The sequence below is a fragment of the Passer montanus genome, unplaced genomic scaffold (genome assembly GCF_014805655.1).
Source record: "Passer montanus isolate IOZ18808 unplaced genomic scaffold, ASM1480565v1 scaffold56, whole genome shotgun sequence".
Classification (NCBI taxonomy): domain Eukaryota; kingdom Metazoa; phylum Chordata; class Aves; order Passeriformes; family Passeridae; genus Passer; species Passer montanus.
In genome coordinates this window covers 2,518,315-2,544,203 of record NW_024370595.1, presented here as the reverse complement: position 1 = coordinate 2,544,203, position 25,889 = coordinate 2,518,315, and the positions used below count along the sequence as shown (strand labels likewise).

The window sequence follows — 25,889 nt, the reverse complement described above, 5'->3', positions numbered from 1 at the left end:
TATACCTGTTCATGCCTTGCTTTGGTGCTGTACTCCTAGAAGCAATAATGACCAGAACAAACTTAGACATCTGAGAATAAGTGTGTTATCTCTACAATGCCTTTTTAATATTTCAGGCATTAAGAGTCTAAATGCTTAATCTCCACTCTGAAGTGTCTGAAAAGCATGGTATTGTCAAACAAAAGCAGTAAACTGCTGAGGAAAGTTCCAATCCTTCTCTTACTGATGTCAGTGGGAATTTTGCCAGGAAGCTCAGCATGACAAGAGTATAGACCAAAGTAATCAGTTCTACAGATGATTACATGAAAAGCCCTTCATTATAGCATGATGATTGAGTATTATTACAGTCATGAGACACAGACATCTTCTGGAACCAAAACCAAGAAAAAGAATGTATTAAGGCTATTCCTCCTCCGAGTTGGGCCTGTTTGGCAGTGGCCTTTCATCAGATGACTTTTCACATGTCAGCACAGCTACTTTGGTATTGGCCACAGCCTGATATGTACAGCGAAATGAGCCCAGATTTCCTGCTGCACAGTTCCTCTCTGCTAAAGGTTTCTCAGCCCATGAAAGCTGTGTCGTTTGGTAAGTAAAATATTTTTGGCAAACTCAGGAACATCACACTTTGTTGTCCATCTTCTCACTTCAGTTCAAGTTCAGTCTTGCTCCACAGGTGCCTCTTCCAGGCTGGAGAAGGGAAAGCTCATGTGTGACGGCTGATGTCTTGACGAAGGGACACTGTGGCACAGACCCCCAGAGCCAGACGCCCGCTTCTGCAGCCTCACCCAGCCTGCCCAGTGCTCGAGCTGAGAGCAGGAGGGAGCAGGAGGTTATGGCCATGAACTGGGCACTGAGGGCACGGATGATGCGTGCAAGCTAGCAGGGCGCCCTTGCAAACTCGTTCAGGATCTTCGCGTTCTTCAGGGAGCATTTGTTAGGCAGATACACTGATGCAGTTTTGCACAGTTCATCCAAGAAAGTGAAGTTTCACAGTACCCTGCAAAAGCAAAGTCTGTATGAAGATGGGAATATGACTAGAGTTTGTATTAACTTTGGATTACAGTGTTTTATTATTACTTATGTGTAAGGAGGTTAATTTTCTCTCTATTACTTGGGGATCAAACAGAAGTCTGCGTTCTCTACTGAAATCAGTCCTTTGTCAGCTTAGCAAAATCTGTATTAATAAAGACAAAATGTAAATATTTATAAAACACGCACAGTCATCCCTCAGTGTTACTAAATCATTAATAGTGTCTGGTTCTGGTTTGTATTGTCATAGTCACAGGAAGATGCAGTGATGACAGTAGGAAAATACACATCCACAGCAAGTTTTAGATACATTTTGGGGAGGATTTTCTTCACTCCCTTACTTAGGAGAGGAGTTCTAATGGTGCATTTTGATTTATTTTTCACATGTGTATGTTGCTTATTTTTCTTATCTGAAAGGAACTGTGACATTCTCCCACTACTTCTTGCCTGAAACTGCTCTCTGGATTGCAGTTCTGATTGTCTCTTCTTGAAATTATCATTAAAATGGTACACTGGCAAAAAAACATTTGTCATGGTTAGGGATTCTGAAATATTTTCTGTTATTTTCATAATAGCAGTTAATAATTCCCTGAAGCTATGCATTCGATTAAATACCTTTTCTTTCTGCAGTCCTCTGAAACAGTGCTAAAAAGTCACTGCTTTTTCATTTTAACCTCTCAAGTGATGGGCAACAATCAGTTGCCTAGCAAGCACAAGTACTATTGTTTGTGCTAAAAGGTCAAGACAAAAATGTGCTGAAAACTTTCTGGATACTTATATAAAGAGATGAGTTATGACTTGGGAGTTATTTATTGCACAGAAGAGTCTGTATTTGACCCTCTGCATCCTGCTCTCATGTACTTTATGTCACTTTAAGGAGAGGAATAACTATTTCTCAAACAAACATTCTGGTATTACAGAAAGATAACAGCTACCTCTCAGTTTAGATGAACTCAGAAATATGCCTAGAAAATCATTTTTCATCTGCTATAGAAACGTCAGAGTTCCAGCTTAAGCAACAGCAGTATGAAATCCTTTTCTCTCTTTGACCATGTACTAAAGGAGCCAGTAAATGAAAAGCTATTGTGTTTATTTTCTATGGGCAGATACCACATAATAATGTGGTAATACTTTTAATGGAAATCCATCACACAATATATGTATTACAGTTCAGAATATACCATCTACTCTAACCTATACCATGCCTCAGTTTTTGAGATCTTTGTACTGAGCAGCTCCCGTGTCACATGGTGCAAACATGCTGCACCTCTCAGTTGTGTGGATGTATCTCTGGGGTGCCACAAGCTCAATTAGTGCAACATTATTTTCATACAGAAACCTTTGGAAGTGAGAGCTCAGTCTGGGTTTAGGCTTTGTGCAAATCATAGTGGGAGGGTATAACGAGAATCTATGTGTTTTATACAAAGAGATTTGGCACACCTATAGCTCCTATGGTCTGGAAGTGAAATTAAACTGCCTGTCTACCACCAGCAGTAAAACCAGCAGTTTTGAGGGGGGTGCCGGGGGGGCGGGGGGGGGTGTTGTAGATGGAACCTCAGCTATCTTTCTTGTGGTTTTTAAGACACAGGAAAAATTTATAGGTAAAACAAGAGAGAGCCCAGCATCTGTGTCACGTATTGTGCAAAGCTGTCCTGTCAGCCACACAGTACACTAGAAGGCATCACTGCATCCTGTGTCTACTACAGCATAACAAGAAAGTCTGACAGACAAAGCATTCACTTTACTCTCACACAAAGTAACAGATCTGTCTGGACTAGGCAACCAAGGTGAAGCAAAATGCTTCCCCTTTCCTTACCTACTGCTATGGATGCATAAAAAGTGGATGGCACATGAAAACATGAGGAGAGAAGAAAGAAGCTTCTTATCTTTATTGAACTCTAAAACTTTGCCACCAAGTTTCCAAATTCAAAATACTTTCTTTTTCTGCCTCATCTGTCTCAACACAGACCACCAGCTAACTCATATCTGGGTCCTGCAGTGAGCTCAGCTGGGCTGGCACAGCCTCTGGCAGCATCTGGAGTTCAGGCAGGTTCAGCATCCCACTTGCAGGGACTCTGGCAGGGTCAGGACTCTGTCAACTGATCCAGAAGTCTAAGTGGCTATGCAAATGTTTACAGAAGCATTAAAATAAAATTTCCTTTGTGTTATTAATTATTCTTTCCCTCCAACTGTATTGTTTGTATCAACCATTTCTGAAATTACTGTTCTGGAAGCAAATGCACTTGCATTCTCACAGATTTTTTTATTTGATGATATTTCTCAAAATCATACAATCACAGAATATTAAAATGGTTTGAGTTGGAAGGACCTTAAAGATCATCTAGTTCCAACACTCCTGCCATGGCCAAGAACACCTTCCAATATACCAGGTTGTTCAGGGCCACCATCCAATGTGGCCTTGGACACTTCCAGGGATGAGACAGTCACAACTTCACTGGGCAACCTGTTTCAGTGCCTTACTACCCTTATAGCAAAGAATTTATTCTGGATATCTCATCTAAACCTGCCCTCTTTCAGTCTAAAGCCATCCTTCCTTGTTCTATCACTACAAGCCCTTGTAGAAAATCCTTTCTCAGATCTTTTGTAGGCCTTCTTTAGGTATTGGAAGGTGCTATAAGGTTTCCCCAGAGTTTTCTCTTCTCCAGGCTGAACAACTCCAACATTCTCATCCTGTCTTCACAGGAGAAGTACTTTTTAACACCTTAAAAAAATAAAGGAAGAAGAGGTGGAGAGGTGTTTATGATCTAATATCCTTCCTAATAACCACAGTAACCTGAATCTTCTAGAGAAAATTAGCATTTATCTCTTCCCTGGTGTAAATCATTCTAGCCCACTTTCTCAATTTGCCTGATGGTGAAGTATTGCTAAGCAACACCACACTTGCAGGTCAGCTGCCACTTCATGACTATGCCAATGTCAATTTTTTAAGGCCCACACGATATCTTTTTCAGAGATTATGTTGCCATTTAAGAGCATTTAAAACTACTTAGCTAATCTTCCTACCGTAATACTAGCTCTTGCTTAGTCTAAAGCTGCGTTGCTATGGATGAATATTGCTTGGAGTGTCTAAATATTTGGAAGTAAAACCAGCCATTTTCTTCAGTGGTATAATGAAGTATGGTATAAGATCAAGCCTGATTTTAATTATAAGTTGTCCTTTATCTTACTCTGCCTGCCTTCCCTGTTTTTCATGCCAACAGCAACTGTTTAATTGGACTTGAAGGAAAGCTACACAGTTAGCCTCAAGTAGCAGATGAATCATTCTAATGTCTGATAACTTTTCCAAATAAAGGCCTCTCTCTCCAGGAGCAAATGTCAGCCTCCATCACTTAACAAGCTTATCTGAGCCCATGTAGTGAGCAGGGACATGCTCACACCGAAAAGCTAATGGTGGGATTGTCAGTGTGTTGCCAAACTTCTGAGTAGTACAGTGATATTGCTGACTTCCAGACAAAGTTCAGCACACAGCCTGTGCCTGAGCAAGCACTGAAAAGTAACAGGTATAGGACAAATTGCAAAAATTCCAAACCACACAGCCCGCAAAAATGTAAGGTGCTCCTCAGTGGGCCTCCACTGGTGCTGGAGCATCTCCTGCTCTTGATCTGCCCAGGTGCTCCAGAGGTGCCCTTCCTCTGGGAAGCCCTAGCATTGCCCATACAGTTTGATCCAGATATTCACCGACTTCAAAGTGCCAACTAAACACGGGTTTTCATAAAAGTAAGCATTTGGATACAGCACAGAGACTTTTTTAATGCCAAGCATCTCATTAAATTGTCAACTTCCTTGCAAGCATCACTTGGAGTAGCAAGAACAAGCATGGGAGATAAAATTCTCCGGCGACCTGCGCTGGTAAACCAGGGCTTCCAGAGCCAAGCGCTCAGGGCTGAGAGTTCAAGCAGTGCTTGGCTTGCACCCAAGCCCCAGGAGCCCAGGGAAGCCAAGGCAGAGCCATGGAGCAGGCTCCTCTTTACGCCCTGGTGGCATGTTTGCTGGGCAGCATCTCCCTCTGGAGGCTCTCCCCAGATCCTGCTTCCCATCACCAGCCCCAGCTGGGCAGGAGAGTCCACCCCAAAGCACCACCTGAATGTGAGGCTTGGGTGAACCTGATTTTAATAGATGTCTGGCTCAAAATAGTACCTTCAGACTAAAAGAGCATTCTGTAAAATTAACATTTCAGGAATTGTTTTTCTAATCTGTTACTGAGTCTGTGAACCTTTCAGGATGGCTTTTTTCTCCAATCCTGATTATTAGACACACATTTTTCCTAAAATTATGGGGAGGCTAATGGAATCAGATGAAATTAGAAAGTCAAAGTTGATGATTCTAAGAATAGAATCTAATCAAACACAAACATGACAGTTGTCATCACTGTCACAGTATTTACAGCAATTTTTCTGTTAAATTATCCATGTGTTTTCACCAACATAGAGGTTAGTCATTCAAGCCATTTTAATTATATTTTTATATTGCTGTCTCATTTTTTATTTGTTTGGATTTCTTGTTTATTGGATCTTTGATGGGATCCATACATACTGAGGTTTCTCATACTGCTCTGAAGCTATATTTGGATTATCACAACCTTCAAAATCTCAAAGATGATCCTAAGAAAATTGAAAAGATGGAACCAAAGTTTTCACAGAGATCCAGTGACTCCAGTAAACCTCTACAGAGCCCCAGGATCTCCCTCATCACAGGGACAGCAATATGCTGCCTGATTTTTTTTTTGATTTTTTTTTTTTGGATGGAAAAGACAGAACACTCACATGCATTCAGCATGATAAAGACTGAAAGTCAAAAATTTCTATCCAGCTTCTAAAATGTCAAGCAAAATGTCAGGTAGCACAGTAATAAAAAAGGAACATCTGACATGAAACAGGAGTACTCTGATTAGCACGTTGCTTTCTAATGAATGTCACACATTCAGCAAAACCACTGGCCTTCAGAAGTAATGAAGTAGTGACTGGATGAAAAAAAATCACAGCAGTTCATCAGTAACTCCCAGAAAAGCTCCTTTATGAAGTGAATCTTTCTTTGGATACTTCTGTAATTGGACACATCTTAGGATCAAATTCTCACATCAAAGGGTAGACATTAAGACCTCACCAGAGGCAGTGGATCTTTATGGATCTAAGAATAAAAGTTGGCATTCATTGGTGTTCCTCTAGGGAGAAGGGAAAGTAGAGAAAAATAAGTTTTAATTAATGGTGATCATCTGATGGAGAATGACAGACCTTTATAGAGATGGTGATCCAAGGTAATTAAATTAGATGATGGAGACTTCTCTTGCTGCCACTTGAGACAGAAGAGCCAAGGAAGAGTGGCCATCCTAAAAATAATTATTTATGAAACCCACAAAATAGGTCCAGTGGACTAAACCCCTGTACATTACAGGAAGTGAACCTGAACTAAATCCTGCACAGCAAAACCTGTTTTGCAGATGGGGAAAATTAAATTTGCAGAGCACATGCTTGATTTTTCAATCAATTATTATTACCACCCTGCAACCCAAGGGAAGTCTACTATCAGTGAAACACAAGACCAAGGATGCTTCTGGCCAAAGGAATCTGTAGTCAAGGCAGACAACTCATGAGACATGAAATAAACTATGCCTTACAATTCTGTTTTTCATCTGTCTCACTGCAAATGTTCCTGTCTAACTCCTAACACCTGCCACCTTTAACGCAGTCCTCCAGTAAGCTGTTTCTCAATGTTAGTACAAGTGTTTACTGTACCAAAATCAGTCTTCTCTTTTTCAACACAGTGCTTTGAGAGACACAATGTAGAATGTTTTATTACCCTCTAGACATTTTACAATGTCTAGTAATTTTATATTTTCCCCTCAGAAAGGTGGCATTATCCGCTTTGATTTTATACTTTTAAATTCATGTGTGCTCACATTAGCTCATTTGCTCATACTTCAGATATTCAAAGACATCCTTTTCTACCATTTGTATCAGTAATTAACCATAGCTAAACAGGCAACTTACTGAATGGCAATGGTGGGATTCCTTGCTTCAATATATTAAAGAATCACATCCCTTCTCCCCTACATATTTATTGTCTCTTTACAGATTTATTATCTCTTCAGCTACCTACACAGGTGTTTTTCTTCAGCTGTTTCTCAACTGGTTACAAATATCCAAAATTCTTAATAGAGGATCAGACCATTATTCTGACCTAAAGATCAGAGTAAGTCTTTTTACATATTTTATTTTTATTAATTGATATAACTTGTATGCAGTTCTGTTGGTACACGATTATCCCACTTCTTTTTGACAGCCCCTGTAAACATCCCATTTGAATGCTCAATAATTTGGTGTATATTGCTATCCTTTTACTGTTCATTTTATTGGGATACCTAAAAAATCCTGACATTTTTTGGAATCAGCTTCCTTTGAAGTTCAACGGGATATAACCACCTACTGTCCTTTGCATCTTTTCACAGCTGTAGTCACAAAATATTGTGCATTTATAATATAATAATAATCACTTGGCAGAATAACAGCAACCCAGAGGACCAAGTATATAACTGCTTAATAGATCACAGCTATGGGCTCATAAAGAACAGAACTGTAGAAGTATCTATATCTAAAATGACAAAAATTCTCAAATTATAAAACCACAGCATTTGAACAGTTTAGTATTTTCCTGATACTAGCCATAATTAAATTAGATTTTACAGCTACTGCTACAGATTTCTAGAACTAAAAAATATTATCAAGTACAGGATGTTGCTAGATAAAGAGTCATCAAATATGAAATACCCACGATGGAGAGCTTCAGTTGCTGGTACACAAGCTGCCCAAATGCCATGAGACTGAGTTTACAGATGCAGTTTCTGGACTCCACCAATGATTGCTTCATACAGCTGAAAATCCTACAAAACATGGGAAAAATCACTTTTGTGGATTCAATCCTAACCAACATTGTGGAGTAAGCTCAGAGGTAGATAGATGCTGAAGCACTTAAAGCTGGAGCTTCTGGAAAGTTCTGTAGCTTCCAAAAAACATACATATTTTTCAGGCAGCTGTGTGTGACCAGTATCACTAGTAAACAACAGCTGGAGCACATCAGGAGAGCTTCTAGACTGCACTGTGTGCTGCTCAAAGAGAAGGCCTCTCACACTCACTGGGTGTGATGTGATCCAAGGTCTGTAAAATGGCAATAACCAGCATAACCATTTAAAATACATTCTCTTGATCCAAATCAAAACACTAATGTAGATGCTTTTCATTAATCCCATGCACTGGTAGTTAAGTCCTTCTATTACAGGTTTGCAATGCTGTTGCTGTGTCATGGTGCTCGTTCTTGACACATTTTATCTTCAGTAAAAAAAATAAAATTAAGACTTAGAAGAAATATTGCTTGACAGTGGGTCAGATGAGTACCCTGAAAGTGTAATTTAGCTTTCTGGGCATTTGGTTTAAAAGAAGGTTTTTCCTAAAATAAGCAATGCAGGAACCTTTGCAACTGAACTCAAGCATTTCAAAGACCTTGAGAGAGACTTTATCAGTAAGGAATTGCCACCTGTAGATAAACAGAGATGGGGAAGGCAAGAGAAAGAAAGCCAAACCCAGCCCAGCCAAGCTAAGCCAAGCCATGAAATGGAAGGCAAAGCAAGGCAGGGCAAGGCCAGAGAAAGCATACCATAGATTTGTTGTGAATTCTGTGAGGTTTGTTATGTGAACATGTTTGGTATCACAAAGCTGCCAAGTGCAAGATAACTTTCACAGATCTGTCAGGCAGCTGTGTTACAAGCCCTGCCTGCTCATGTCCAGGACTCAGCTGGGCTGCAGCCAGAGCTCCTTCTTCAGTCTCCTTAGAGACTGCTGGAGGAAGGTAGGTATGTTGCTAAAGCCACATAATCTCAAAATTCACTGGGGCCAAATGTAGATCTAATCAGGGAGAGAAAGGGGCTCAGTAGTGTCCACTTCCCTACATCCTAGCACTCCTGCATGCTCTTAGGGTGCACTCTGAATTCTAGATTTGCTGCCTCCTTGAAACATCTCTCTCTGTGCAATGTTCTTTTGCCTCCCAACAGTCTTCTCCATTTCTTCCATGCATATCCTCTGCTCCCAGACTTGAATACTGCAGTGGGTACCACACTGCATCACTTTTTCACGGGTGGAAATATCAATTAAAAATATTTGAGTGGTTATTTTCAACAGCAACAAATGAGTTGTCATAGACAAGTACAGAAATAAAGTCCTCAGAATTCACATTCACACGTGAATTAAAGTCTTCACATTAAAAGCAAACCTTGGTTAGATGCTATAAGCCAGATTTTGCAATTGAGAGTCTAATAATTTCCAAAAAAATGGTGTTAGAGAATGTACATGCAACATACAAGCATAAAGATTTTCTGTGTCATATACTTCTTTGTATTTCCACCTATATTTTTGTACAAATAATGAATGCATAAGAGACTCATTTCCCCACAAAATACAAAAATGAAAGTGCTTGCTGTAAAAATGCAGACAAGTTTAGCCAGGAGATAACTCTAGTTTAGGATGGATTAATTGTTCATTATTATTCTTTACAAACTTTGCAGGAAGCCTGAGAGATAAAAACTGGTCCAAGGTCTCTATTTTCACTGTCAGTGATGCTTGTGCAAAATCAAAAAAGAATATATATCTTGGCATGACAGTAAGGCACCAACAGCCCAAGGCTATTCCTTTTCTACACAGATTTCAGTGTGAAAATGGTAGGAAAACCAAAATAATTTTCAAGCTGCTAGAGGGTACTGTCAACTGTGAAAAACAGAAAGACAGCTATAAACATAATTATTCAAGTGCACCCTCTGAACTAACAGGAAGATTTTGAAGGGCTAGCACAGAATTTTTAAAACATGCTAAGCAAGACATAGTAAACTATTATGGTGGTTTCCTTCTTTATAAAATACTTTTACAAAAGAGATATTAAGCAGATTGATTTGCTTCTCAGCAGAATGCAGGTGGAGGATAAGACCCGGGTAAGGGGTAAGTTTTTAACTCCATTTCTTCAGCATCTCTGTTAGATGTTTTGCATAACAGTACCTTCTGAAGAAATTTGCTTGAGATCAAACTCTAAGTATCAATTAAGACTTTACTGGAAAATCTACAGGAGTGAAGAATGAATATTTGATCCTTAGGCATGTAAATGAAGAGGTCATATTCAAAGTATTTTTCCTTTTGCAACATGAAAGAGAAGATTCCCAAAGGATCACTTGTGTGCTGTCACTGGTCTGTGAGCCCCTTCAAAAGGCACATGCCCTGGAAGAAAAAGGCACCCATTGCTGTGGTGGCACCTGTTACTGCAGCTGCTGCTCTTCCAGGTGCATGGCAAAAGAGGGCAGTGGAGCACTGTACATTTCAACAGATTAAACTAATGATCCCTGCAGGTCTTTTCTCTACATTTCTTTGCTGCAAAAATTATTACAATACCTAAGAAAGCAATTATATTGTATTAATAACATCCAGACAGTTTAAAGAGAACATCTCTTTTGCTTTCACTGAAAATAGCATTTCTCTCCCAGCAAGCCTTATAATCGATTGACTGAAATTTCATTACTTCCAAATCTCCAGTCACAGGAGGCATTGCATTTTCACCCACTAACAGGATTCTCCATGTTGGTTTTTTTTGCATTATCTCTTTCACATGCTTTCCAGGGAAGTTTGCATTCCTGCCTGTAGCACATCTATCCAAGTTTAAAACAGCCAACAGTATTTTAAGTGCCATCGCATGGAATGGGTTTTGTTTCCATTTCTGTGCCACTAATAAGAAACCATGTTGGTTTTAGCCAATGTACCATGGACAATCATTGCTTATGCTGGGTTCTTTCTTTCTTAATTGATTAGGCAGTTCTACCTTCTGAATCCTTCCTAAGTGTTTCTAGACTTTTTCTGTACCACATCCATTTCAAAATGTGTTCATTCATGCAACTTTAAACATTTAGCAATCCACTTCAAAATGTGATTGTTCATGCAACTTTAAAGATTTAGCAACGTCATTTTTTGTTCCCATATTTAACAAAAGAGCTTGAAGGTCAAAGGCATCTTCAAACATTTCTAGTTTTACACTGTAATATAACCAAATCTGCAGTTTGGAGTTGCTTTGGTTTTCCAGTTGGAGTCTAGAATGATGCTTCCTTTTTGCTGCAAGTGGCAGCTCCCACTTCAGTGTAAGCTGACATATATAATATGTTGTTAAAAATAATGACATATTATTTAAGAGGAATGTTCACAGTAAAGAACCCTGCCCTCTCTACCAAACAACCCTCTTTCATCTTGTCAAAAACAGCCTTTAGTCTTCCTTTAAAATGACAAAGGTTTACAGTGTCAATAAACTCCTTGGGATGGCAGTGCTCTAACCAGATTTATTAGCAAAGCTCTTACTTTACCATTATAAGCCAAACGCTGGTACTCAAATGTCATTCATTACAAAATCTCACTTTTTATTTAATGGCTATAACATGTCAGCACTGTCTCCAATGTTCCTTTGATGCAAAAAGACAAGGGGATATGGCAAACTTTGATATGCCACATCCAACCTGAAGTTTGAATTATTTATAAATGCTTGGAAAATTACATGAAATGATAGTGTACGATATGCAATCCATTACCACTACATTCTCAGATCAAAACACAGTAATCACCAACATCATTATCTTGTTTCAGAGCAGTTTCAAGGGCAGCTCACTGGACTGGGATTACAGAGAGTCAGTTTATAAGCCTAGCTCTTCCATGGTCCAAGTAGAAAATTCAAGGAAGTGCCCCCAGCCTCCTCAGCCTCAGTTTCCTCTCCTTTATAGCAGGGGGACTAACACCCATCCTTTCTGTAAAGGGTTTGGACATGATGGGGTACGTAGCTTTTGTATTTACAGTATAGAGGCTGGATATTATTTCTGTTATTACAGTTTTTGTTCTATTTTTACAGGGATATTGTATTATTCCTACTGCTACAGTTTTCTGCCTCCAGGGTGCTGCGTCTTGAGCAAACTCAAATGCAGGCTGGTCAAAGTCGACTGCTGTTTACATTTGAAAAATATTTTAGGAGTGTAAGACCATCCTTTCCACACCAGTGCACTTAAATGTACAGAAAAATCAATAATTTTCTCTACGACTGACTAGGCTTTTTCCAGTAGGTCTTGCACAGTTAAAAAGGCATAAACCACCCTCAAATATAAACAGAAAAAAACTTGCAATAGTGCTAACTGTGCAAAAGTGGATTTTTTTTTTTGTGAGATTTTTACAGAAATACTTTTATGCTTTGATTAACTCCCTGAGACAGAAAACTTTTCTTAAATGAAGAAATATTGTTTAGTCTTTACTTTTATTTATTAATTTTGTCCTTGACTAAGTAATAAAGCCATATTATAGTGTGTTTTAGATTTCAAGCAATTCTTCCTTTCTCCTCTCCTTAAGAATTCTTAATTTCCTGATATAGGTTTCTGTACACATATGCCTTTAGATTGCTTTTTAATATAAAAACTATAGATTAAGATTTTATCATTTGCATTTTATATCAAATAATAAAATTTATATAAAGATAGATAGATAGATAGATAGATAGATAGATAGATAGATAGATAGATAGATAGATATACACACATTCAAAAAACTAAGAGCTGAGAAAGTTCAAGTCAGGGGAAAATCAAGTGACTTTCCAAATCTCTGTTATAACACCAGAGTTTCTATGGTGCTACAGCACCAAAATAAGGGCATTCCACATATGAAAGCTGAGGATTCTTTCAAAAGACAGAATACTTTATCCAAGGTGCTGAGTAGAAAACGAGACAAGCATGGGTGGGCCACCATCTCGACCAGAGATAAAGCCCATCCAGAAAGTTAATTCAGAAGCATCTTTAATTTGCAAAGGGGTTTATTTCCATTCTCACTCCTGTTGGCATAAGTGCAATGAAAGGCCAGAGAAACTTCACACTGTCAGGAGTTCCAGGAGCTGCTTTTGCAAACAATGTGGTTTCGCCCTTCATTTCTGGGGTACCGACCTGGCGTAACAAACTGTAATAAATTGTGACCTAAAGTTAAGCAAAACAAGGAAATCAACATGAGTTTGGTGGTAATAGGCAAATGAAGTGACCACTTGCAATTCAAGCATCACTGGTAATAAATGTGTGCACATGTGTGTTTGTATAACATCTTTTTTAATTCCTGATAATAAATCCTCTTGGTGCAAACCTTAATGTAACAGATATTACACAGAATGCTTTGAAAACCAGAACTATTATAACTGGTAAAAAAGAAACCAACAAAATGCAGGTAAGTAGAAGGATTTACATGTGGGTTTAAATTTTTTACAAATTTACTTTTTACACATTGGAAAAAACAAAATTAAGCTTTCCTTAGCAAGGACCATTATTCAAAGGACAAATTATTCTGGTCCACAAGTACCATCTGCTACTATTACAGCAAGGGAATGAAAAATGTAGTCACTTTCTGCTTTGAAAGTGCTTATTCTCCTCTCTTGTGATGCTCAGAGGTGATGATAATTTTGCATTTTTCAGTCTGTCCCCTATCAGGTCACAAAACCTGCTGCCTACACAGGAGAAAGGAAATCCAGCACAGGTTTCTAGCAGAACAGCTCTGGTGGGAGGAGGATGAGACTGATAGGTGATAGGGCTGCATGTTAGGATAAAAAAGCATGAGGAAATTGTGTTGGAACTGAAATCAAGCAGTAGACACCATCCAGCCAGTTATTACACTCTTACAACAAAAGAGCTCTGCAACTACCTGCTAACTGAAATGGTAAGAGAAAAATAAATGGATTTCACAGTTTAAGCAACTGCTCTACTCATACAAATGTAGGTCAAAAAGAAATGAAGTCACAGTTCTAGTGCAGAAATCACAGGACTATAAAAGAAAGGTTATTCACAAGCTCAATTCAAACAACAGCTATCTAAAAAATGGCAAATTAAGAAATGCATTTTACTACACAGACCACAATGTTATTTAATTAAATATCCAATAAACAGATAGCTAACATGCCCATGCTGGGTCACAACATCATGTTGTTTGATAAGGCACATCACTCTAAACATTGTATTGTGCATCTGAGCTTGTTTCCCAGACTTCACCAAAGAGTGACTGCCACAATACAGCATGTCCTGCAGGTCCACACCTTGCCAGACACTGGAGAGCCTCTGTCAGGGTAGACTCTTCTGTCTTCAAAGTGCATCTTCACATGAGGAATGCACCTGGGAAAGCCACTCCCCAGAGGATTTGCCTGACATCCATCCATCCATCCATCCATCCATCCATCCATCCATCCATCCATCTTCCAACCATCAGTTCATGCTATACTGTATATTAATCTTTTCTTCCAGCTACTAGCAAGGTATCCTGCAAAACTTTTCCCACCCACACAGCACAGCTACCACTGGTACATCCCATTCAGGATGCTGCCTTTCAGTGAACCCCCTCCTTGCTGAATTTCAAGAGGCTTTAAGTTGTTTTTACAGTTATCACAAGAGCCATTTCATTTCTCCAGTCATCCAGAGGACCACAGTGTGTATAAGAAGTCTAGATTGCCTAGCTGACATTCATAAAATAGTAGCAGAATATCCATAAGCTTATCCAAGAGTAACTCCATTTTGATTCATACTGAGGTTCTCAGGAGTGATGATTCTTTCACTTTGTTTCAAGAAATCTGCTTAACCAAAGGCACACATTACATAGCTATACTTTTCAACCATGTATCATTAATTTCTATTTCATAAAATAACAGTTTGCCTGTTATTTTGTTAATTTAGCAGCATTTTGTATAGAACACATATTACACATTAATAGATGTTACTAGTTTTAAGCTCTGTGTATTATATCAATCATAGCCAAATAAGCTTAAAAAAGGTACGTGGCTACAGAGGCTGAAGAGTGACAAAGGTGGCTGGATGTCATCCTAACTGCATCCCTTCCTTGGCTGCTACTTTCTGCAGCCTGAAGAAGGACTCCAACTGTTTATTAACACGTGGCTACAGAGGCTGAAGAGTGACAAAGGTGGCTGGATGTCATCCTAGCTGCATCCCTTACTTGGCTGCTACTTCTGAAGAAGGACTCCAACTGTTTATTAATGCCTATATGTATCCTCAGAACCAACGCCTGTGCTAACAGAAATTGGCACCACTCCACTGAAGTCAGCTGAATGTTTGTAACAAATGAACAGCTCCTCCACAGCAAGCAAAATTCTGCTTTCCTTTATGTATCATCCCACATGCCCATAGGATTTTGCCTTCGTGATTAAAAGAGAGTGACTCACAATAGTGGCTGCAGTGTCTTCCAAGCCAGTCCCAGCTTTGTCTGTTGTGCTCTACCCTCCTTCCAGCTGACCTTGTTTGTGTTGCCAAAAAAGAGAAGAATCCTTAGCTAATTGTGGGAAATGGATAATATAATAGATAGTATAGTAGTAATAGTAATAGTAATAGTATAGATAATACTATTTCATAATACCATTACATGTTTATCCTTGGAATTCACAGCACTTTCAACATGCAGTCTCAAACTAAATTAATTTGGTGTCAATGTCTTGTTCCTGGGGCAGGAACAGTCAAAACACTTAATTCCTAAAGTCAGCAGCAGGTCCATAGAAGTCTGAAATAAATAGATTACATATACTATCTATTCACCTGAATACTGTGTAAAATTTTAAAAAGGGAATTGTCATGTGAATTTAATAGACAATACAGAACCTTACAGCTTCATACATAATTTAGTTTTAGAACTAAGAGAGCTTTCATGAACTCAAGTAAAAAGCAAGTTTTCTCTTCCACTTGTAATTTAAAATCTCTCCAGGCTTGTAAGCCCACATGAGAGAAAAAATTAACGTCACTTCAAAATTCTCAAAAATAGCAGTTTATGCATTCAAATATGTAAGTTTTTTTCCTATGCTCAAAATGTTTTCATCATTTTTTGATACATCTCCAAGCAAAAAAAAAACAAAACAAAACTGAGGTACAGAAATGTGGCTTTTCATGTGTTTAATAAGTGGGGGGTGGCAGTAAGCCTGTATACTAACATGAGAGAATCACTGTTTAAACCCCTGACAACAGATGCACTGCAGCTCTCATTTATCTTGGATTTGCACTGAAAATAATTACTCTTGATAGCTCAGTCTTGCAAATTTGGAGTACACTTAGGTGTATGATGAAAAGTCAGAATAAAGGGGGCCCACCATCACCTTGTGCAGCTTCCCTGAGTCTGCCCACCATCCAGTCAGACAGGCAGGTACTGCAGCACAGCTTGGAGCACTGAGGAAAAGCCTTTTTCTACCTGGGAAGGAAAGGTATGCCTTTTGCATTAAGTGCCTTTTTCTCTAGTTAGTAATCTGCTTTCCACCTAAATATAAGCTGTGAGTAGCCTAGGTATGAGATGACAGGTTTGGTTGAAGCACGCCATTCCCATGAGATTGCTTTTTTCTTCAAAGCCACAGTTCACATTTAAGCCAGGCAGTACCTGAAAATCCTACAGTACCAACTACCTGTACGGCCACGACAGTTAATGTGACAGGCTTTGTACAGCTGAAGACAAACATAAAGAAAAAAACTGGACCAGATTACAGAAGAAGTTACACTACACAAGAGTATGCCCAGAATGATTATATTGTAGTCAGAGCGATGTAACTGAATTCATTTCTAGTTCCTAGAAACGTGCTGGAGTCCCCACAGAGGTGTAAGAATTAAGCAGGCTATAAGTATATTGCAATTTTTGTCTTCATCCTTCAGGCCACTGTGATCTGTGAAGGCTTCATCCTCCACATATGAGCACAGTGATCATTCTGCCCTAGTGGTGCACTGGCAGGTTCCACTTCAGCTCAACACCTCACCATATCCAGGAGTATTGCATAGGATAGGAACTGTAGATGTAAAATGCAAGGATGATTAGGATTACTGGGAACAGATTCCCACTCAGTTCCAGTCCCAGTTATGTGCCTCTATCCTTTTGGTTTACCTGTCTAGCACATATTAAGAGTTAAGGAAAAAGTGCATAACATAATGAGCCAGTGCTCATTCCCATAGAAGACTCTCAAGAATACATGCTTGATAGGATCATACAATCCTAGGATAGTTCAAGTTGGAAGGTAGCTCAGAAGGTCTCAGAAAGTAGGGCCAGCTTTGAGGTCAGACCGTGGTGCTCAAGAGGTCTTAAAAACCTCCAAGGACAAAGACTACTCAACTCCAGCTCTGGAGGCTTCAGTGCAGAAAAGACATGGACCTGTTGGAGCAGGTCCAGAGGAGAGGACACAGGAATGACCAGGGAACGGGGAGCATATCACCTCTGCTATAACAGACTGAGAGATGGGCTTTTCAGCCTGGAGAAGGTTCTGGGGAGAGTTTATAGCAGTTTTCCAGTACCTAAAGGGGGCTACAAGAAAGCTGGAGAGGGACTTTTTACAAGAGCATGCAGTGATAGGAAAAGGCTTCAAACTGAAAGAGGTTTAGATTTAGAAAGGTTTAGATTAGATTTTAGGAATAAATTCTTTCCTGTACAGATGGTGAAAAGACTACTTGTCCAGAGAAAGCAACTGGTTGTCCAGAGAAATTGTGGATACCCCATTCCTTGAGGTATTCAAGGTGAGGCTGGATGGGTCTAGTGGAAGGAGCTTGTGAACAAATTCAAACACAAAAAGGAAGCAAGGACATGAGCACATTGCCAACTCATGTACCTAACAAAAAATTTGCCATGTTCCCCAGTTTTCCCATATCCTGGGAAACCACCTTCTGGAGAGAAGCCACATTTTCCTTAGTCTTCCTTTTATAACCCACATACCTACTGAAGGGGTTTTTTGTTGACCTTGATGTTCCCATCCAGATTTAATTCTATCGGGGCTTTACCTTACCTAACCCTATCCCCAGCTGCTTGGGCAATCTCACTGTACTCCTCTCAAACTATCTATCCTTGCTTCCATCCTCTGTAGGCTTCCTTTTTGTGTCTGAGTTTGGCCAGGGGCTCCTTGTTAATCCACATACGCCAGCTGGCATTTTTGCCTGACTTTGTTTTTGTGATACATTGTTCTTGGTCTTGGAAGAGGAAATCCTTGAGAATCAACCAGTTTTCTTGGGCTCCTCTTCCTCCCAGGGCTTTATCCCACAGTACTCTACCTAGCAGATCCCTGAGAGGGCAAGGTCAGCTCTCCTGACAAGCAGGGTAGAGAGCTTGCCATGCCCCCTCCTAAGGATCTTAAACTTCAATGTTTCAAGGTCACTGCAGTCAAGTTGAATTATGCAGTATCAGTCACTAGAAACACATACTGATGTCCTTCTGTGTGCTCAGTGTCTCCCTTTTATCTTCACTGATACCAAGACCTCATTAAACTCCCACTCAGCTATTGTACCTCCTAAGTGTGCCAGAATGGTGTTGCAGTGGAAAATAAAAACAAGTCATTAGAATGGAGATTAGCGGCAAACTCATTTTTAAGCCCATTTATATACACATATCTCACAAGGGAGGTGATGATAGTATGTTCAGGAGTGCATTAATCATAAGAGCTATATAAGAAACACACAGTGCAGGTTACCTATTCACATACAGTGTCCATGAAGAGCACAACTTAATGAAGACCTTGTTTAATTTTTGCTGTAGGTATCACGATGACTTTGGTGGGTATCCATTTAATAGGGTTCACAACAGTCAAAACTCACCACTGAAATGGATATCAATAGAAAATAAAATTTTCTCCAGGAGTTCAGCTTTACTCCAATAGGCAATTAATACAGAAGAGGGTATTCATACAAAACGCACTTTTTTTCCCCATAGCCCTTGGTAATACATTGCTGTATTTCATGCAAACCAAAACATTTTCTTACTCAGGTGTTACATAAAATATCATAATACCCAAAAAGCATCATAATCCTGCAGCAGGTTTCACGTGAATAAGTTTTAACACTCATGACTTCAGGAGGATTCTTACATCTTTTGCACTTAAAAACATAAATACAGAAGATTTATTACATCAAAGAGTTGTACACTTGTACTTTTGCAAGAATATGTTGGCTATTACTGGTTTGAGCCAAAATATTACAGTTCTGCTATCTTTTCTCTGAGATGTTCTTTTCTCATATGTATTTCTTGGTCATAATAGGTTAATTACCTAATAGGATTTTTCCCTGTTAAGTAGCGACTTTGTCTCTTTGAGGTCAATGGAAAACACAAGACATAAAATCTATTTGTTATTAATGTATTTCTTCCAGCCCACATAACCAGATTGTTTTTTCCAAAGTGAATGGAGCAGTAGCATTTTCTTTATAAAACGATTCATTTATAAGCCCAATATTCAACATCACTCATATGTGATCATTGAGTCCTCAAGAAAGCATCTGCAAAACTATCTGTTTTTCATGTAAATTCCAACTGGGCATTAAGAGAGTCAAGTTTCAAGGAAAAAGGAAAAAAAATCATGTAAAGATTCTCAACTTGCTCTAGAGTTGCAAATTTCTGATATGATGACATAGATTGTGTAAATGTATATACATATATACAGGCATATGTATGCATGTATATTTATATGTACATACAGTTTCTGTGCAGCAAAGTGGTAATTTTAATGCTCTAAGTTTCTCATATTCCTTCACATTAGTGCCACTTCTTAAAATTTGAACACACTGGAGTCTCTCTTCTATTGTCTTGCTCTAACACTCTTCTTTCTTTTCACAAACCTTTGTCTTTCTTCATCAGTCACAAGCAATTTTTTCCACATCTTTTTCACAACTGTAATCCACGTTCAAACTACACTCTACAGTGAAATACAGAATGTCTGAATGTCACCTTATTGGTGTCCTTTACGTATGATTTAATGACTTGTGAAAACATCAGTAAATATCTTTAGTATTCCAAAGTAATATATCAAAACATTCAAAATAAGAATGCAATTCTCAACAGCAGACAGTGTTATGAGCCTCTCCAAGCTAAAGCTGACATTTTCTCACTCGGGTAAAATTTTAAAAGTTATCAGAATGCCTCTAAGAAGAGCAGATGCTGCTATGCAACTACATGTACCATACCAGCAATGCATATTAAAAGTAACCAGTAATTTTTTTTAAGATATTTTAATAGATATTAGGATATTTCATCAGAAAAAGTAGCTTAATGTAGAACAACAAATAAGCAAGTGTGTGCTGGTTTCCAATACACTTGTCATTTGGTCAGCCCACTTCAGGAAAATCAATCCGTGCAGTTTGTCTACAAACCGCATTACGCACTAAGTCACAGTTCAGAGGATTAATGCTTAGAAGGAAAAGGAGAAAACACTCATGCATCAAAGAAAAACTGGGGGAAAAGTCATCCATTGAGAAACAGCAGTGGAACTTTCCTGTATGTTTGAGTGTCCAATTGTAGCCCTGATGTGCCATGCAGCAGGGAAGGAGCAGTCAGGCTCATCGTACCCGGAGCAGAGATGGATCTTTAGGTGAGGAGCAAAAAAGCCTGCTTTTCATGACTCCCTTACACCACCTTTTCAATAACTCCTTACACACAGAGTTTATATGAACATTACCAATGCAAGACTGTCACTCTAGCCAAGCAAGAAGCAAGATATGGCCTGCTCAAGCTGCAGGTTTAATACACTTGTTACAGTGACACTGTATTCCCTCATACTGCCCCCAAATTTGTCATTTAAAGGGCCCTTCCAGTTTCAAGTGTAGAATTGTGGCATCAATTGTACAATTAATTCAAACCATTTCACCTCTGCGCTGCTTATAAACACACAAATTGGGCCAAGTTCTTGTCACATTCCAAATAATCTAAGGCTCATAGATTTTAAGACTGCGAGGAACAACTACAAAATCATCACCTTGCATAGAACAGACAGTAGAAAACCAGTCCTAGAATGGGCCCTCCAACAAATGCGGCTGGAGCTGCAAAGGGCAGATCTACGTGTACTGCCTTACAGCAGCCTGAAAGCTCTCTGCTTTACACTCACCTGAAGGGGAAAAAATACAGCTGAGCATCTGGATGACACAAGGACATCTCCAGGATGCAGCACTGTCCATTCTTGGACCTCGGCTAACCTTTCATCTCTGTGGAGACCCTCCTATGCTGGAATCATCTTCAATGCTCATTTTAAGCCTGTTTCAGGGAAGTGGTGTAAGATGCACAGAGGGCAAACCAGGAAGACACTGATTCGTATTAATCCATTTTATAAGGAAGAAAATAAGCAAATCTGTGATTTTTATTGCCCGGTTACTCTTCTTACATGCCCTGTACAGAAAATATTTAATAAATCTGCAAGGAATTTGCCTGACTAGGAACTGAGTAAGGAATGACTTATCCAGAAACATACTGCATGTTTAAGTTTGATGTGACAAGATCCCTAGAACCATGATATAGCATGCTACCTTGCAGTAGGAATTAATCCATAAAATTCATTACACTTCTGCTGACGAAGCAGGGGTAACTTCACAGTTTCTTTCCACACAAAAAAAAAGGGGAAAGATTTGAAATATCATTTAACACAGTTTTTGAACAGCCTATTAAATAGCTTTTAGACTAAAAACATAGTTTCAGACCATGAAATTACTAATTTTTGTAATAGGGTAAAAAATTTCTCTTTGCTTAAGTAAAAAAAAATCACAATAACAAGTTGTCTTTGCTTTAAACAAAAGCACATGCTTTAAACAAAAGCTCATGATGTTACAACCTCTCTTATTGCAAAAAACACTTACAGGTGATCTATATCTACCTGATGCACTGCATTTCAGTCACAGGTGTTATTTCAGAGCTCACCTTTGAAACACTCCCGTACATTAAGAGAGAGCAAGATGGGGAAAATTGTTGAGTTGAGGCATGAGCACAAACACTAAAGAGAAATACAAAGACCACCAAACTTCTCAGCAAACAAGTAAATAATTACAAAAATAAGGTCTCTAGGTATTCCACGGTAATCATTTCTACCCTTTTTACTGTTTTAATATCTCAACATTAGTATAACATCATGCTGTTACAAATTCACATGCTAATCCGCCAATATATTTCTGATTCTGTCAAAACCAACTGCAAAATTCCACGCAAAGCCGGGCAAGGCCAGGATATCATTCCCTTCTATGAGGCATTGCAGCAATAGGAAAAGGTGTGTTTCAGATCTTTAGGGTTTTACATTTGCTAATACACGATAATGAACACACAGAGTTTTGAACTAAAGCCAACACATCTGTGACTACAACTACAAATCAAATTCAATACTGCTAATCATTGCTCTGCTTATTTTTCAGTTCTGTCAGGCTGGAAAATACCCATTAGATTGTATGCAAATCTTATGTGTATATTTATATATAAATACATATACAGTCACCTTATTTAGAATAAAAACAGGTATTTTAAAAGAAATTCTACATCATGTCTCCTAAAAATAATAGGCTTAAAAGAATGATGAGCCAGCTGGGAGCACTAACGATCAGACAGTAAGTGAAGGGACTGTTTCATGGTTTCTACAATTATTAAGTTGATTAATGTCAGTTATGATGGGTTGCACAAAATATGTTTGGTCATATCAACACTTCAGATATTTAATCACCCGCACACATATCTCTTGATATTTAAAGATTTCTGAAAACTACATTAATTTGCCACATTTCATCCAGTTCTATAAATAACAGTTTGGTTTACTGTGAAATAATTAACACTAAATGGCAAAGCCTCTATAACTGTCTCACCCGCTAGCTCCTGCCAGCTGGGAGAGGGGCAGAAGGTGTGCTCTGCTGTTAATTCGGAAGGGAACATGTGACACAACCTGACATGTCAAAGTGTGAAGAGCTTTTTGCTACTTTGGTAAAAAAAAAAAAAGTGTACTGACTGGAGGGGAAAAAAATAAAAAATATGAAGAAGACTTAGAGGTTGTTTTATTTCCACATCATTACGTGGATAAGGGAAACAGAGCTATAGCCATTTTTAAATGTCTGTAAGTTTCCCCCTCCTCCTCCCTCTTCCCTTGCTGTTCAGAGCTGTTGAGTAACAGACATTTCAGAGCGTGCATGGGGAAGTAAACAAATGCATTGCTACTGTAGTTGCAGGGCAAAGAAACATTGATGTCACTGCTGTTATAATCACATCAGTAGCGTGTGTTAACGGTAATGTCATGTTTGATCAACTAGTCAGGTCAAAAGCCCTTCAAAATACAGTCTGAACAGAAGCACAAACCAAAATGGCAAGAGACTCACCTTCCAAACAGTTCCCTCCGCATGCAGACCCCTGTTGCAGAGGTGAGCTTTCGGTCACCAGCACTCAATGTCAAATCACCCCGAATCACACAATTACACTTTACAGTTGGCTGGCTCCCTGTTCCCCTGCTTGAAATGCGAATTTGATGTTTTTCCTCTTCCCCACTGTGTACAGGCACCCACACCCTGCGGCACCCGAATACATCCCGCCAGGGATAATGCACGCAGCTGGAGTTTGCTCCTATTCCTGACAGCTTGCCTGTCAAGGACAGAAACAGTCACAGCCCAAGTGTTTGGGACCATTTTTCTTTCAGCAGGTCTTTTCCACTTCAAACACAATGTGTTGCTGTCTCTCCGCTTCAGCACAGGGTATTCAGTACAACCAAACAGTAAGAGCAGAAATCGCCAATTTCTCTCAGGTGGGAAAACGGCTGGGCAGGATACATCCCCTCTTGTGTCCCAACAAGTCAGCATGTACATGTTCGTCAATTGTGTACTTTTGATCAACATTTTCTGAAATTGCCCAGCTTGAGCATGTGGTAAACCGCTGAGTGTTAACCCTTTTACAGAGAGTAGCACGTACGAAATGCAGTGTCAGTGAGACAGACACGGAGCACTACCATCCAGAACTTCCCATGCACATTTTTCTGTCATCTCCCCCACTTCCTTCCATCAACCTGGCCCTAGAAAGGAGAAACTCATCCCGCTTCACATCCCCTCCCCGAAGTCTGCCTGCTGGCACCAGCCGGATACCTGACATCTTCCCTTCATTTTCTGTAACTTCCCGATTTGCCCCTGGACTGATGAGGCATTGACTTTCCCCCATCCCCAGGGCTCACCTTTTAGGTCTGCCTGGCGGCGCAGCCACCGCCTGCATACCAATGTGGGGCCGCAAAGGCAGCGCGGCGGCCGCCCTCCGGCACCGCACCCGCGCCCGGCCGCTCCCGCGGGCGCGCTGCCTTTTGCGCCTTGTCCCCTCGAAAAATGTAAAGCGGGGGGACACGGGGACAGGCACAATTTATCCCGGCCAGCAGGACGGGTCCTGCTTCTCCCCAAGGGACACGCATGCCTGCGTGCAGCAGGCGCTCAGGCACGCACATCCACGGGTGTGTGTGTACGCGGCGCTTGTGCCACATCCATGTGCGTGCGTGTGCGAGTGTGTGTGTGTTTGTGTGTGTGTGTGCGAGGGGAGGGGAGCAGAGCGGGAGGGGAGCGGAGCGGGAGGGAGGGAGGCAGCCCCGCCGCACCCGCGCATCCCCCGCGCCGCGGAGAGCGGAGACTCACCGGGTCACCCTGGTCTCTGAAGGTCAAGCTCAGGTTGGTTTCTTGATCGCAGTTGTCCTCCGGGCTCTTTCGGCTCGGTCCTTCGCTCGCTTTTTTTTTTTTTTTTCTTTTTTTCTTCTTTTCTTTCCTTCCCCTTCTCTTCCCCTGCTCGGCCGCGGTGGCGGCGGCTGCCGCCCGGAGGGGCTCCCGCTGCCGCTCCCGGCCCCGCGGGGTGAATCCCGGCTCCTAAGCCCTGGCCCCGCGGCGCCGCTCAGATCCCATGGTCGCAATCCACATCGCGGCAGATGTACCACAGAATCACGTAGAGGATCAGCAGGATGGCGAAGATGAACAAAGCCACCAGGATAGCCTTGGTCACCGGAGAGATGAGGGACTGCATGTCACCCGCGGACCGCCGCCGAGGACAGACGACTCGAGAACTACACGGGGGCAGCGAGCGCGGACGGATCCCGCGGCCCCTGGGCACCGCGGCCCCGCCGCGGCTTCAAGCCCGCCCTGCGGCGGCGGCGGAGCGCGGCCGGCCGCCGGCAAACTTAGGCGCGGGGGCGGCCCATGGGGGACAGGTGTCAAGCGCCCGGTTGCCCTGCAGGTCTCCGACGAAAGCCATCCACGGGGGAGGGAAAGTTGCGGGCGGGACGCGGCGGGCGCCGCCGCCCCCGGCCGCAGAGGGAGCGTGCGGGGCCAGTGGCAGCCGCGGGCAGCCCGGCCGCGGCAGCCTGGGACCGCGCCGGCCGGCGTGTTCCGCCCAGCCGAGGTGTTCCCTCCCCTCCCAGCCGCTCGCCCCCTCCTCCTTCCTCCTCCTTCCCCTCCTCCGCCGCCTCCTGCGGTCCCCCCGCCTCCCGCCGCGTCGCGGGGGAGCCCCGCCGGCCGGGTCTGTGCTGTGGTCCTGTCTGTAGCGGGGTGCGAGGGAACGGGATTTCCTTTCCCTGTCCATCCCCTCCGCCTGCATTTGGCATCTTTATCCCCCATATCCCCCCCCCATCAGAGACCGACCTGGAGCGGGGGCCGGCGGCGGGGAGGACGGCTGAGGCTTGTCTCCGTTTTCTAAGCAGAAAGGTCACTCCTTCCCACCTCCAAAAAAATTAAAGTTTTTTCTTTTTCATTCAGGCAGGTCGGCATGGGTCACAGCCTGCCAAGCTTCCCTCAGCGGTTCTGTGGCCTTTGGCATATGCACCAAAGGTGCACCAGGACAGATAGCACGAAAATAGGGCAGGAAGATGGAAATTGTATGAAAGAGCATCGCTTGCATATTCACCCCCAGCAGCAGGTCTGGTTTAGCTTTCAACTCACCCCCGAATTCTGCAACGCCAGAAGTGCCCATGTAGCGGCACATCACGTGCACACCAACCTTGGCACTCAGCACCTGAAGTGTGTCCAGACACCTGCCTGCCTGGCCAGCACAGCTGATCAGGACCAG

The 25,889-nt window shown here is 41.2% G+C and overlaps 1 long non-coding RNA gene across 1 annotated transcript; it reads right to left on the bottom strand.

Annotated features, from left to right (window-relative positions):
* Positions 1-85: 85 nt before the first annotated feature.
* LOC120510165 lies at positions 86-24,921 on the bottom strand. Its single transcript, XR_005629430.1, has 3 exons — positions 24,473-24,921; positions 7,819-7,927; positions 86-997 (listed from the first exon to the last, which is right to left on the bottom strand). It is a non-coding gene; the product is annotated as an uncharacterized LOC120510165 (long non-coding RNA).
* Positions 24,922-25,889: the final 968 nt, after the last annotated feature.